Below are 16,040 nucleotides of genomic sequence, written 5' to 3'. Positions count from 1 at the left end.
AAGCTATTTGGAGGGAATTACCTGAGAGTTGGTAAGAAAAGAAAATGTGACAGTTAAATGGCTGACAGAGTCCAGTTCTATCTCTGACAGGCGCCTTGGGTCTCCTTTAGCTTCACCGTCTTCTTAGGCTATTACAAAAGGCTGTTACTGCATTTTTGCCCTCAGACTTGGCTTCCTACCTTCTGCTGTCCACGTGGCAGTCAGGTGGGTCTGTAAGGGCACAGGCTGTGTTTTATCTGTGCTGGTATCTCCATTGCCTAGCATAGTGCCGGCTGCATAGCTGGTGTAGAACCAATGTTTGATTAAATAAATGTTGAAAATTACATTATTTGTTTTCTCTGAGATCTTCAGCAGGCCCATCTTGGATGGGGTCAAGTCTGCTTTACTTGGTGTGACCCAGCAGGGAATAGTAGACCCATCCAGTTGAGCAGCACTCTGGAATTAGAATAGGGGTGTGATGGCATTGAGGGTGAGGCAATATTTGGCTCGCTAGAAGGTTTACATAAAAGTATCTCAGGCAAACTTGCATATATAGATATATATATCTATATATACACAGACACAGACACACACACATACATACATATATATGAGAAATGGGGAGTTTAATGATGATAATTTGCATTGTATTTTATATTTTGCACTATATCAAGTGAACTGTCCTTTTACTTAGTTTAAAAGCTTAATGTTTGCTTCTAAATAAGTCTAAGATAAAGTTAGAAAATTACTTCTTATGGATTCAAAACTATCTGTTTCATTCACAGATTTCTCATGGCACTAAAAATTCTGTCTAGATTGGCGTTTAACAAAGAAATGAGTCAAAATATTGAAATAGTTTCTACAAATCTGAAGTGACAGATCCTTTGTTGTAAAAACATAACCACTTACCAGAGCTGTTTTTCCTCAAGAGAAGGAGACTGCTTCCTCATCTTCCTCACAAGGAGAATGTGAAGGGAAGGATTTATGTGCCATGGTAAGAAAATCCAGATTTCTTAAAAATCAGGAGGTTACCCACAGATTTTCTGAAGACTTTTCAAGCTGAAGAAGGTAAGTTTTTTTTATTAAGGTATCATTGACATAAACTCTTATGAAGGTTTCACATGAAAAACATTGTGGTTGCTACATTCACCCATATTATCAAGTTCCCCCCACATCCCATTGTAGCCACTGTCCATCAGTGTAGTATGATGCTATAGAGCCACTACTTGTCTTCTCTGTGCTATACTGCCTTCCCTGTGAGCCCCCTGCCATTATGTGTGCTGTCATAATTCCCCCTTAGTCCCCCTCTCCTCCCTCCCCACCCTCCTACCCCATCCTTCTCCCTTTGGTAACTGTTAGTCCCTTCTTGGAGTCTGAGTCTGCTGCTGTTTTGTTCCTTCAGTTTTGCTTCTAGGTATTGTTATACTCCACAAATTAAGGAAATTTTTTGGCACTTGTCTTTCTCCGCCTGGCTTATTTCACTGAGCATAATACCCTCTAGCTCCATCCATGTTGTTGTTGCAAATGGTAGGATTTGTTTTCTTCTTATGGCTGAATAATATTCCACTGTGTATTTGGATCACATCTTCTTTATCCATTCATCTAATTATGGACACTTAGGTTCCTTCCATATCTTGGCTATTGTAAATAGTGCTGCAATAAACATAGTGGTGCATATGTCTTTTTGAATCTGGGATATTGTTTTCTTTGGGTAAATTCCTAGGAGTGGAATTTCTGGGTCAAAAGATATTTCTGTTTTTAGTTTTTTGAGGAAACTCCATATTTCTTTCCACACTGGTTGACCTAATTTACATTCCCACCAACAGTGTAGGAGAGAACCCCTTTCTCCGCATCCTCGCCAGCATTTATTGTTCCTTGTCTTTTGGATCTTGGCCATCCTGACTAGTGTGAGATGATATCTCATTGTGGTTTTAATTTGTATTTCCCTGATGATTAGCAAGTGCAGCATCTTTTCATGTGCCTCTTGCCATCTGAATTTCTTCTTTGGAGAAGTGTCTGTTCAGATTCTCCACCGATTTTTGAATTGGGTTATTTGCTTTTGGGTGTTGAAGCATGTGAGCTCTTTATATATTTTGGATGCTAACTCCTTATCAGATATGTTGTTTATGAATATATTCACCCATACTGTAGGATGCTTTTTTGTTCTGCTCATGGTGTCCTTTGCTGTACAGAAGCTTCTTAGTTAGAAGGAGTCTCATTTGTTCATTTTTGCTTTTGTTTCCCTTGCCTGAGAAGATGCATTCAGGAAAAAATTGCTTATGTTTATATTCAAGAGATTTTTGCTCATGTTTTCTTCTAAGAGTTTTATGGTCTCATGACTTACATTCAGGTCTTTGATCCATTTCAAGTTTCCTTTTGTGTATGGGGTTAGACAGTGATCCAGTTTCATTCCCTTGCATGTAGTTGTCCAGTTTTGCCAGCACCATCTGTTGAAGAGGCTGTCATTTCCCCATTGTATGTCCATGGCTCCTTTATCGTATATTAATTGGCTATATATGTTTGGGTTTGAAGAAGGTAAATTTTAAGGGGTAATTTTTCTTCTAGGTATTTGAGAGCTATTATAAACATGTTAAGTGCTTCAGAGACAAATTTACTGTCCATATTAAATACATATTACTTTTTAGTAGAAACATTTATCTTTTTTCCCAAGAAACTAACACTGAATTTTGAATTTCAAGCTATTATGTTTTTTGATAAAGTTGCCAGAATTGCTGCCTGTAAAAGAAAGTGACAAGGTGGAGTTTTATGCTTGTAAGAGGGCCGTGCTCAGTGAACCCTGTGGCTCCAGGGCTCGGATAGAGCTCATGCACCAGGGAGTCTTGCTCAGGGCCAGGTTCAGAAGAGCTTCCATGGCAGGGAATCAGACCTAGAGAACAGGAGAGAAATTGTGTCATTTGCTAATAAAACCCCTTACTAGAAATCTTTTCTCAAATGTTTTCCCTGATGGAAAAGTCAAATACAGGACTTCCTTGACTTATGATGACATTACATCCTGATAAACCCATTGTAAATTGAAAATATCATCAGTGAAAAATGTGTTTACTGTACCTAACCTGCTGAACATCATAGTTTAGCCTAGCCTGTATTAAACACACTCAGAACACTTACAGTAGCCTAAAGTTAGGCAAAATAATTTAACACAAAGTCTATTTTATGATGTTGAAGATCTCATATAATTAAATGCTATATTGAGTGAAAAACAGAGTAGTTGTACAGAGTGGTTGTAAGTGTATCAGTTTACTTCTGTGATCATGTGGCTGGCTGGGACCTGTGGCTCACTGCCTCTGCCTAATATCAGAAGAGAGTGTTGTGCCTCATTTGCTAGCCTGGGAAAAGATCAAAATTCAGAATTCAATGTGTGGTTTCTACTAAATGCATATTATATTCCAACCATTGTAAAGTTGAAAATTGTAAGGCTAACTATGTCAGGGACTTCTATCCTGGAAAACACTAATTGGGAACATTAGGCAGTGATAGGGGATTGGATAGCCTCCCCAGGCTCCTGTTTTCTACCCTCTACATGTCCCTCCCCAATTACTCTCTACATAATAGCTGCAGAAATCTTTCTAAAAATGCTTTCTTCAGATCATGTTCCTCCCCACTTAAAACATCCCATGTGTTAGGGCTTTGCATAACATACATGAACAAAACCCAAAAGTTCTGTATGCTGGCCAACTCTGAAACTTATCTAATACCAATCTCCCCTTTGAGCTTTTGGCTTCATCCATACTGAAAGTTTCTTTGTTGTTTCTGGAAAATTCTAATCCTATATTTTTTCAAGGCCTTTGCTATTCCCTCTACCTTTAATACTGTTTCCCTAGGTATCCACATAGTTTGTCTTCTTGCATATGTAGATTTTGTTCAAAAGTCACTTTTCCAGGCCTTATGTGACTGCCCTGTCCCTGCTTTTAGCACTCACTCTTGCCTGACGTTCTGTTAGGGGTATGTCTATTTACTCTGCCCCACTGCAAAGTGAGTTCCTTGAGAGCAGGGACTTTCACTGTTGCGAATGCTGATATATACCCACTGTCTAGAATGCTGTCTGATATATAGTTGGTGCATAATGAATATCTGTGGAATGAATGAATGAGAGCAATAAAAAGTAATAGCTATGGTGAAAGAAAGTCAGGCAAATGGGTTTATAAAAGTTTCTTGGGAATATTCCCTCAGTACAGAGGATTTTCATGATATGAGTAATTGATTTATCTGAATTGAACACTGTGGAAATAAAAAGAGGGGGAGAAGGAGAGAAAGGGGGGAAGAATCAGTAAAGAGGTAGAGAGACAGACAGTAAAGGTCGGGATGAGTAGCGTGGTAAGTTGTCCATTCTAGTAAGGCATACGATTCAATCAAACCCAAAATAGTCAATGTCTTTGGTGGAATTACAGGGAAAGATTGTATGAATAATTTTAAGGGTTTCCCTGACCAACAATAAAGATGTGAAACAGATTTTTAGAGGACTGGACAAGTGGGTGGTGAAGGATTTATTGACATGCTCAATGTGGAAATTTAAAAATTAATCAAAAGCCCTAGAGAAACATTAGAGGAAAACTGGTGAGATCACCTATAGAAGACAACTGGATGTGCACTAATCATTGAACTCTATGGTGGATTCAAGGGGTTTTCAAGAGTAATTTGAATTACATGAGATATTCACCTTATGAGCTGATCCATCTACCCTTGGAGTTATATGTGACTTTCATTTGCTGGAGTCCAGTTCCCCTGGGGGGGTGATGCCTAAAAGGATGAGACGGAGTTGGTGCATGGAAAGACAGGACACAGAGTCAGATGGAGGTGGTCTCTCGACACAGTGCTGATGACAGCTTTATTTATACCATTTTGCACAAGGATATGATTATTTTTTATTTGTTATTTTGATTAAGAAGCATAGCCAAGCTTTTTTCTTTCTGTTTCTTTCTAATCTATACATGGTTAGTCAAGTGTTAGACAGGTGGGTTTTTTTTCTGTTCCTTGACCTAAACTTTTCCTAGCAACATGTACTCTATTGTGTCTCTTGTTTCTATGCAACACAGTTTCTAAGTAAGGCAGGTGACTGCAGAAGCGTGCAGCATAGTAGTGACTATGGAGTCTATCAGCTCAGGGTGAAATACAGGTCACCCACTGCCACAGTTAGGTAGGCAGGTATCACCATCTATATTTCCAATGCCATTGGTACATTTTATCTCCTCATAATATTTATTCTATTTTAGGTAGATGCAAGATAAAGATAGAAAGCATGATTTAGTGCTGTAAGAAGGCAAGTGTAGATGATCAGTTCTGTGCCTACAGACTAGGTATTAATCTAAGTTAGACAAGGGCAACAAAACAGCCATGGGTGCAGAAGATTTCTCTTAAAATTGGGTGGGTGAGATTCTAAGCCTCACCTCTGTTGGCCTCCATTTTCTCACCTGGAGGCCCCCCTGCGACTGTGCCTGTCTTAGGTTGTTCCTCCCTTGAGGAATCTTACCCGTCTCTGGCTAACCAGCCATCTTCCGGGGCCATACAGGGAGATGTAAAGCTGGTAAGTGAGAGAGAAGTAATATTCTTCGAAAAGGTTAGCTTTTCACTTCTTTGCAGGTTTATGCTCTGTGGCTTCTATGCCCAGCACTTGTCTTGAGGTATCGTTACCACTTGGAAGAATTATGGTACTTGGTAATTTCACGTATGAGACTCCAATTCTAGTAAAGGGCTATAATTAGGAAGGAAGAAGAGAAGCTATAGAAGTAGCAGATGGAAGAAAACATGAGAAGATTGATTAAGTGTCACACAGGGTTATTCCATTCAGTATTCCCCCATAACTCTATTTCTCTAATTTTCCTATAAAACTCTTCATCACTAATTTCACTAGCATTACAAAAAAGGGGGGCATTCCCACTAAGGTGGAGATGGGGTAGTCAATGTTTGACTAACTGCAGGTTTCGGTATTCCATGCCAAGATCGCCATCTGGCCCCTGCGTGTTCCATTCTTCAGGAGCATGGTCTTGAAAAGCTTCTGGGAAATTTATGTTCTCCTCTTTTCTGTGCTGCTTATCAAAGGTTAGCTTAGTCCTTGGCAAAAATGCAAGCAAAAGCAAAGCCAATAGTATAATGAAGAATAACAAAATCAAGGTGGGCAATAGGGGAGCCAGCTGCGAAGGCCCCCTGCTTTGTGGAGGTCTTCCTCCAGCCTGAGCTTTGCTACACAGCTTGAGTAGCATGGCTCTGGCCATTCATTGTAAAGAGAGAAAGACAGACCAGGATTTGATCTGGGTGTGCACTAAAATTGGTAGGGTTGACAGAGGAAGATGTGTCACAATGGAAGTGGTTCTGTTTTTTATCCATCTTTGTGGCTGATAAGTATTTAGGAAGAACCTTGATTTTGACCAAAACCAAACTATCAGGAGTTGTGAAGTTCAAGCACCTCTTTCTAGTTTATTGTCACCTCTTCATTACCAGAAGGAGGTTGGCTATGGGTTGTCAATTTCCTTGCTTGTCATATAGTTGGTGATTCATTAGGAGTTTCCAGTGAGCACTGCATTAACGAAACTTCTTGTTTTGTTACATGTCAGTGGCATCGGAAGCTGTCACGTGGTTTGCATGTGATCCACAGCCCTGGGGTTGGTCTCCGTGAAGGTTTTTAAATCTCTGACTCACTAGTCTTTGCATTCTTCATGTGGTCTTAGCTTGGAGGGGTGGAGTGGGAATGTATGTGCACAACTCTGAGGTTGTGACCCTAGGGATGAAGAGTTGGAATATGGAAATGAGGCAAGATCTCATGTAAGATTTGATTGGCGCTGGGATACACAAGAATACTTTTTGAAAATTAGCTAAAAGTTAAAGGTGAATTTGTTTCTGCATCACTGAGATATACTTTCAGTCTCCCTTTCCTTTTGTGTTATGTGGATTTGCATGGGTGTGTAAGGGTGAAGCCAGTGAGGTCTAATGGACCTTCCTGGGTGATTGGTTCACAGAGACCTGTGTTCTAACCCTGAGAAATCACTGAGGGGTGTGTGTGTGTTCAAGAGGAGAGTGGGAAACAGACAAACAGCTATGGCATCACCCATGGCGAGGAAATTACATTCAGGGCATCCTCATAAATACAGAAATGTGTTATTGCCTGGGTCACTCTTCACTGTAAGATTTCCTAGCTCTGTTTTTTTTTCTCTTCTTTTTTTTGCATTGAATGACTTTCCAAAGTGAAAAGATACAGCCTTTTGTTAACTTACAGAAATTTGTAGGACACACAGTAAAGTAAAAATAATAATACACTTGAGGTTGAGGATAGTCACTGTGGAAAAATTATGTTCAAATCTCTAATTTCCTCCATTATCAAGGCCAGTAAGGAAAATAGTTTCCCCACTCTGTTTCTTTGATCCAAACTCAGTTTTTAGAGTGACATGAGTTATAGGTTTTATCATTATAACACAAAGGTTAGCTATTTTGATAGTTGTCATCTAAATTAAAATGGGTGCCAAAAAAAGTTCAGCTCAAAAATTACACGAAGCAGCTTAATGATGGAAAAGACCCAGTCAGTCTTTAAAGCACTGGGATTGAAATTTCATGGCCTCTGAGGATGACTCACTGCTTAGCTGTGTCATGAGTTTCATTTTGAAATGAAATGCACTGTGTGGTTTCATCTGAGGCTTCATGTTGATGCAAAAAGGAAATGAGCCCATATTGGGAAGTTAGGTTGAAATACATACAATTAAATGATGAAAAAAAGTCAAGCTGTTGTTCGGCTGTCCTCTTCACCTCTGTTCTGGCCTCCCAGGCTGTTCCGTAATCACGGGACACCTGTCTGTCTCTCCGACTTGTCTGAGGACTTAGGAAGAGCAGGAACTTGGTCGAGCAAATAGAAGATACTTAATGAATGGTTGTTAAATGAACGAGTGAATATCAGCTCTAAGGAGTGAAATCCTCAACTCAAATCTTCCTGAGTAATTGCTGATGAGAAGACTTCATCTTCAGTGGATTTACACACTTGACTTAAGCAAAATCCTGTTTCTAGAAGCTGTTTATGGTGCTCTTTTCACAATAACATTCCCATTCCCAAACTTGGGTATTCTTTTGAAACCAATGTGGGAGGAGGTGGGGTGAGTGTAGAAAGTGTAGTAGAAAAAAAGCAGGTGGATTAAAAATGGAGTTAAATACTTTAAAGTTGATTTGAATTTATAACAATTTACTTCCACATTTTTTGAAAATGTACAACGTTCCAGACTTTGTTCCAAGGACGTTATACTTGGTGTTCGATTTCAAGGAATTTATACTCTATGGGGAGGTGGAAGCAGAAAGGAGAGTTCTTAGACAACCAAAGAAATTAAAGAAGAAAAATCTGTATATGGCATATGCAGCTGAATTGTGAGCTGGTACAGTTGAGTCTTCATATGCACAAGCTTTTAAGTCAGCCCAGGGCTGAGTCTGGTTCTACCACTACTATCTCTGAGACCTTGGAGAAGTGACTTTACTTAACCCTCAGTTATTTGCACATTGGGAATGATTCTAATGGTATATTCTAAGGATATTATGAAGGTTAAATAACATTCATGGTCATCCTGAGCCCACCATGGGGGACCAGATCGATGAATGTGACTTCTTGGCAAAGAAAGGGCTGGGAAAGTATCTCTAGTCATTGGATTTATTTTAAAGTTTCTATTGCTAATCCATGTGAAGTATAACGTTTTGCTAAGGGATGGCATTTTTTACTTGCAGGCCTTTCAAAATCACCATATAAGTGATAGCTATTGAAAGTAAACTTTGAGATCAGTATTTCCTTTTGCAAACTTTACTGAAGTAAATATGTTGAAACTTGTCCAAAAAGAACACAGATGAGAATATAGAGTTCCTGTTTCTGACAACTGAAAGGACTATCTTCATTGCTCAGTTTATAACCACATAGTCCAAGGGAGAACTATATACTTCTTAGAGAATAGCAGTTTTAGATTCTGGGAAAAAATAGAATGAATCCTATGGAGAATAGCTGGAGAAATTGAAGGCTGATAACTTTTCCAAACTGAATCTCCATTTTCTGACCTATGTAAACGTTTTTCTTCCTTTTAGAATATGAACTCCAAACCTTTTGGGGAGAGCCTCTTTTTCTTTGTCTTATTTAGCTCTTTGTTTTATGTTTTATTGAGAGTGAGGCCAGTCCATGTGAACTCTCTCAGTATCTCCTGAAGGGTAACCTCTTGTCCCTTTTTCTGCCTCCTAAGAAAGTAGCCTGTTCTTTTTGCCACAAACACTGCTCTTGATTCTGTTTACTGCTTACCTCCTGCTGGTTTTGCTCCATCCTTTAGGGCCTGTCTTTCTCCCATCTTCAGTATTTCCTCCTTTGCCCATGAATATGCTCAGGGCCTTCCCTATCCTAAAATAACCCTCCTCTGACTCTGCTACTCAGCAGGCTGTTTCTGATCTCTCTTTCGTTCGCCACCAAACTTCTCAGAGTATAAATTCTGCTTTCACTTCTTGCCTATGTGTTCTCTTCCCCTTGTAATATGCCTTTCACCTCTTGCCCCCTACAAAGCCATGTTCTGAAGGTCACCAGGTAATTCCACAGCCAAGAAAGCTAATACATTTTGCCAGTCCTCATTCTCCTTGCCTTCTTTGTGGAAATTGCACTTCCTGAAACCTTTTCCTCCGATGATCTCTGTGATACTGTAGTCTGCTGGTTCTTTTATCTTTCTGAGAACTTCTCTTCCACCTCCTTTACTAGCTGCTTCTGGTTCCTCTTTCTGCTCCATAAAAAAGACATTCTCTTTTCCACATTCTTTGCTTCAGGTAACTCCTCATGCATCATATTGCTTTACACAAGAATTCCTTCCATCTCTTTCCCTTTCATCTAAAAAATGTTCTCCTGATGATTCCCAAACCATGATTTCCCACTGTTGCTAGGATTTTCTTACTTAATCAGCTAGGATTTCAAATACAGCATATCTAAATTGAAGCTTTATATTAATTTATACTTACCAGTCTTCAAACTCTGATTATCTTTATTTCATTTGTATTAATGACGCTAGTATCAATGTCACCTTTCAAAATTCACAAGTACTTTTTTATTCTTACTTCTCATGCTGCATGTCTAATAAATTGTTGAAGATTGAAGATTCTATAGGTTTGTGGTGCACAGGGTGGGAAGAGCATCTGTTCTGGAATCAGATAAATCTGGGTTCAGAACAAGGTTTTGCTGCTTCCTGCCCTTTTGGCTTTGAGCAAATTACATAAGCTCATGGGTCTTGGTTTCCTTATCTATAAAATGGGGAAAATAACATCCCCTACATGGCCAACTGAGAAGACTGGATGAAAGCTGAGAACTTTATACTTAACTCTTCAATAAATAGTAATTCCATTCTTTTCTTGACCCTGCTTGTGTCTCTCATACTCATCCTTCCTGAGTGGAGTAGTACCCATTCAGGGACTTCTCGCGTTGCTGGTGTGTTCATCACAGTTATCTACTCTCCTTTCTCCTCTTGTTGTTGCCTCCTCGATTCAGGCCCACACTACTGCTTGTCTGGACAGTTGACGTGGCTCCTGCACAGTCTGGGCTCTTGCCCTGAGCCTCTGGGCTCCCCCTGCACACTGCTGGCTGCGTTCCCTTCCTGAGGCATGCTCTGACTAGGCCACTCCCCTGCTCAGAAACCTTTGCCACTTCATTATTTCCCAGAAAATGAAAACATAGAGTCCAAGTTATTTGCAGAGACTTAATGTGTTTTCCCTACACATGGCCTGCATTTTGGCCAAGTGACACCACTCTGTTCCTTTAACACATCCTTTCTTTTCCCATCTGTTGCCTTTCCTCCTGGATCTGAAATGGTAGCTAAACAGTCACTGTCTGCTGAGTCCATTTCCACCGTGATGCCTTCCCTGGTCACCCAAACACTTTCAACTTCTCTCACTTTTGACCCCACAGAGGCTTTGTGCTTCTCCTCATTTTTTCCTTTTTGGTGGTTGTCTATTCACTTGTATACAGTTATCCGCTCCTCCCTCCATGAGAACATGGCTTTTTTCGAGACTGTGTTGAATTAATGTATCTATTTTTTGGAGTAGCTGGTCTAGCAGGCCCTCAATGTCTTTGTGCTTAATTAAAATTAGTAAAACTTTGATAAACAGACCCATTTGTGAAAGCGAATGTCTTATGATAACAGAACCACTGTTTATGAGAAGAAAAAGAGACAAGAGGAATACTAATAAGGAGAAGATAAAAGAAAGGCAGTCCATTTGGGGAATGGGGTAATTGTTTTCTGACTGGGTCAGAAAAGTAGGAAATGCAAGGAAGTATGAGTCCCAAGAAAAGTAGCAATAACCAGGATTGTGCTGACAGAGTGAGGGGGTTTCTGAAAGCAGTCTCCATTCTAATCTCATTCTAATTCTTGACATAGTATAATGATTAATATTCCAAGACAGAAGATATGCTGGCAAACTGCCCTGTATTTGAAAAATAGAGGAACCGCCCTGGAAAGAATGAGCTGTGGTAAAGAGAGGAAGTGACAGTGTACTGAACGGCTGGTTCTAAGCCATCACCGGAGTGCCCCAAATCCCGGCATGTATCGGGCAGGCTAATGGGATCCTGGTAGCCGTCTTTTCACTGGATAGGGTCACTTGTTTCTTCGACGCAGGGAGAGATAAAGCAGTCTAAATACAAAGAGGGGGCTAAGGTTTTGGGACTGTACGCGCTGAGTAGGTAATGGCTCAGGAAAAGCCTGCTGTTGACGGACTGCAGTTTTGATGGAGTTTCTCAGTCTTCTACAGTGACAGAACTTCTCTAGGGTGAGATGCAATAGTAAGGTAGCACCTCAGAATGCCTAGGATTGCCAGATTCACTCAGCAACATTGAAACAAGTAGGCTTGCCTTGGCTAAGATAATAGGCATATCTTACTTTTCCAGAAGCCGTTTGTTTCACAACCTTTAATCATAAGTGAGAACATGATGTATTTCAAGCAGGTTTCTGAGTTGCCAAATAAATATGATTTAAAAATGTTCTTTAAGATGAAAACTAGTAGTTTATCCCTGGCCAGGCCTTTCTTCTTGTTAAGACAGATTATGTTTACATGGTTGAAAAGGTTCTATTTCATCAGGAATTTAAAACACATTTTTAAGGATAATATAGAATGTTAATTGTTCTATTGAACACATTTTGAAAATCAGGAGAAGTCTCTGAGGAAGTGTGCTTTGGTGAATTTTGAAGAAATTACTTGGGCATTCAGGGTTTGTGATGGCTCAGACCATGATTGTGGCCCCTCCCATGGATGCGTGTGTCTGAGATTTGAACACATACTGATAACGCAGGGAAAATTTATTTACCTGTCATTTTACCATCGAATATATCATCATAAATACAGCAAGCAAAGGCTAAGGAAGTGGCCGAATTATTAATATTAATATTTTAATTCAAACTCAAGGTAAAAAGAGTCTGACTAACTTTATTCTTCCCAAGAGTTGCCTATGCCTCTCAAGCCATAAAAATGAGGTGTTATTGGACACAGTGCTCTTTCACTTGTCTTCCCGTTTCCCTCTAGTTTCCGCTAGTATATAGGCTTCACTTCCTGAGGGGGTTCTCAACTTGCCTTTGAGGGAAACATGAGGCATTTTCTGTTTAGTCCTTTTGGTTGTGCTTTTCACTGAATTCTGGTGCTCATTCAAATTTGCATTACTGGTTTTTAAGGCCGTCTGCTAGCATTACGGTCTCAGACAATTTTTCCAGGATTTCTTGAACGAAGGTCACAAAACTTAATTAAATCTCCACAGTACTAAGAAAAACACTTTAAATTACCCTGTGAGCACAGCCCATGATTGGCTTCTGTTCACTTACTGCTTGCTTGACAGGATATTGCAGTCATGCTTCCCACTACCAGGTTCATGTGGGAAAGCTTAGGAAACATTCCATCACTGTCACATCTGTGGACAATTCAGTTTTTTTCTGAATTTCCCTCATTATCTTCTGTGTTTTCACTGGTTTCAAGTTTACTCATCTGACTTCCTGTTTTTAACCACTGATCCATGCTCCCAGTTGAAAATACAGTTTGTAACTTGAAAAAGTTAAATGTAGCATAACTTTGCAATCCAGAAAAACACCATAGTTTGGGTTTATTTTGTACTGTGGGAGAATTCACTGTGCTTAGAGAGAGAACTAAACATAGATATGAATTTATAAAAAAAGAACCTTAATCTCATAATTGCAGTGGTAATTTAACTGATCTAATGGGAATTATTGTATGTGTGTTCGTGTGTGTGTGTATATTGGCAAAAGTTAGAAAAACCCCACTAATTCTTAATGGGACAGATTCGCTAAAAAATGTGTATTAACTGTAAAGACTGTGGATTTGCCCAGAGATTATATAACCTGATAGAATACTGCTATCTTCTTCCTTCCCACTATGATAGTAGTGACACTATCATAAGATGTTTTCATATTTTCAGTTTTCCTTACTGCAGGAGTCATGTTTGTGCTGTATGTGTTTAGAGCAAAGGTGGTAATTTGACTGGCCTGAACCAAACAAATACTTTTTTCTGTAATGAGGTAATTGGGTCAAAAGCTTCCCGGTTTAGTTTGGCTCCATTTTGGTGTAGTCAGAATTCTAAGACGACCCTAATCTCCTTTTAGGTGCATATGGTGTTAACCTGCAGCTACTTTTGAAAACAAGTCCTAGCTAGTAATACCCATTAATACCCTCTGAGTTGTGGAGAACAATCTGCTCCTTTGCAAAATAAGCATAGACCACTGTGTATTTTTGAGTTCTTGTACTGACTTTTTGTATTTTTCTGACTCTTCTCTCAGGCTTTCAGCTGTCATTTCTTCTTGTAATTTTGGTTCCCATACAAGAATAGTTGTGATTCTACCCACTTCTGCCCCTTCTGGGTCTATACTTTCTATACTGAGCCTTTTGAACTTTTTAGTTGGAGGTGTACCAGAATGACATTTGATGATTGACCGCATACTGACTTCCCAACATATCTTGGCAGAAATGTAACCTTCATCCTTTTAGTTCAGTTGTGATAATGTTGGAATCTTCCAAAAGGAACTTTGATAAAAACTATGGCTGGAGTATGGTTTTAGTGAAGGGGTAGGCTGGTGGGAGAGCACAGAAATAGATGAATGCACACAGGAGCAGACTTCTGATCTGTCCGCTCTGTCCAGGTAAGATCCAGTGTGACTCAGGAAGGTTTGGAGCAGGTAGTCTTTGGTCTCTAGATTAGGTTGGTCTCTCTGTAATGTGTCATGTGTGTGTGTATTTTAGTAAATGCAAAATTAAAAAAGACACTAATAGCACAAGATATAGAAGAAAAAAACAATTATATGGGACTTCATCCAAATTAAAAATTTTTGTGCTTCAAATGATACCATCAAGAAAGTAAGAAGAGAAAATGGAACTGAGAACATATTTGCAAATCATATCTCTGATACGGAGTTGTATTCAGTACATAAAAAGTGTGTTTGCAACTAATAAAAGAAAATGCAATTAAAAGCAAGGAAAGGGATTGAATAGACATTTCTTCAAATGACATACAATTGGGCAATAAGGAGATGGAAAGATACTCAATATCATTAGTCATTAGGGAAATGCAAACCAAAATCTCAATGAGATAGCACTTCTTACCTATTAGAATTGCTAAAATAGAATTAAAAAAAAAAAACCAAGAAGCAGACACAAACAAGTTGTGTGTGCATTTGCATATATGTGTGTTCATGTGTACTTGTACATTTTTTGCTGGACTGCTGTTTCTTTGTTAAGAGTGCATAAACTGAGCCACATGGAGCATTAGTTATATTTGGGTTTCACTGCCATATGTCTTTACAGTTTCCTATAACCGTTACCATGTATTATCTATCTGCTCCACTTGCAACTATATAAGGTTGGCAGAGTAGTTTATAGTTTTCTCTTTTTTGAAGATAAAGAAGTTCAGGCTTGGAGATGTGAAGGGACTTGCCCAAGTCATCCTATACATTGTTAAACTAGGATTTAAATTGAGCGTCTCTTTACAAAATACCATGATACTTCTCAAATAATACTACCTTATATTTCATTGCAATGTTTAGATGTTTAGATAACTTTAAAATAGTGCATTCATCTATATTATTTCACTTTAAACTTCACAGCCATGCAATGAAGTGAGTAGAACAGGTAATATGTAAATAAATTATATTTATTTTACATGACCCTCAGAATAATCAGAGGTTTTATTACAGGCTCTGCCTCTCAGTTATCTTGGAAAAATTATTTAACTTCTCTGATTCTAAGCTTTGTTGTGTATCAGTTGAAGGCTCCTGCTTGATGACCTCAAAGCCCATCATTTAGTATGTCCCTCCATTAACATGTGTGCTTTGTGGTGAATTTCCATCCATGGTGAAGGAGTTTCTGTTGGATGATCTGTATGTATTTGCTTCCTGGGTAATTTCTTAACTCTAATACACATTCTTGAAGAGACCTGTCAAGGTGAGAGGAGCAGACTGGAACAGTTTATGGAACAGTACCCAAGTAGTTGAACAATATGGGGGAAGACTTATTGGTTTCATTGACTTGGGCTCTAAACTAATTAAACTACTCACAGTCTCCCTAGAATGCACTATTTTCATCTAACTGGACACATCACAATGATCTTTTATGGTAAATACTGTGACTACTATTTTTATAACAAGGAATTTCTGTTGTACTAGCACTTTGCAATGTGGCTGTGGAAAATAGCCTTAATTTCTACCTCAGCAGGAAGAGTGCATAAGAAGAGATTTCTTTTTTATTTCCCATTTATGTTCTGCCTTATATATCATTTGTTTTCCTTTATTTACAATGATAACACAATTGTGATGGATTTTAAAAGATATGTCAAAAAACATCTCTCATATTTTCTCCTGTTATTTGCATCTGAAAATGAAGTAGTGAATTAGATAATTACAAAATACTAGTTCTAGCTCAAGAATTCTGTGACCTTTCCTTCACTGGTAATGCAAAGGTAAATTTCAGCTCTTTCTGGGATATTGGTTTAGGAGAACTGGTGGGTGTGAATGTTGCCTAACAGTTTTTAAGTTATCTGCATAATCTTTTGATAAGAATTAATTAAGTTTCAGATTCTG

General features: G+C 38.9%; 1 long non-coding RNA gene across 3 annotated transcripts in view; it reads left to right on the top strand.

Annotated features, from left to right (window-relative positions):
- Positions 1-766: 766 nt before the first annotated feature.
- Positions 767-16,040, top strand: part of LOC140848403 (uncharacterized) — a 186,181-nt gene continuing 170,907 nt past the window's right edge. For all 3 annotated transcript variants that reach the window (XR_012129224.1, XR_012129221.1, XR_012129222.1), the window contains exon 1: positions 767-1,047. This is a non-coding gene — a long non-coding RNA (uncharacterized lncRNA). The remainder of the gene's footprint in view (positions 1,048-16,040) is intronic.

This window comes from Manis javanica, chromosome 3 (genome assembly GCF_040802235.1).
Source record: "Manis javanica isolate MJ-LG chromosome 3, MJ_LKY, whole genome shotgun sequence".
Taxonomy (NCBI): domain Eukaryota; kingdom Metazoa; phylum Chordata; class Mammalia; order Pholidota; family Manidae; genus Manis; species Manis javanica.
Note: the sequence above shows the minus strand (reverse complement) of the source record. Positions and strands in the feature narration are given on the sequence as shown.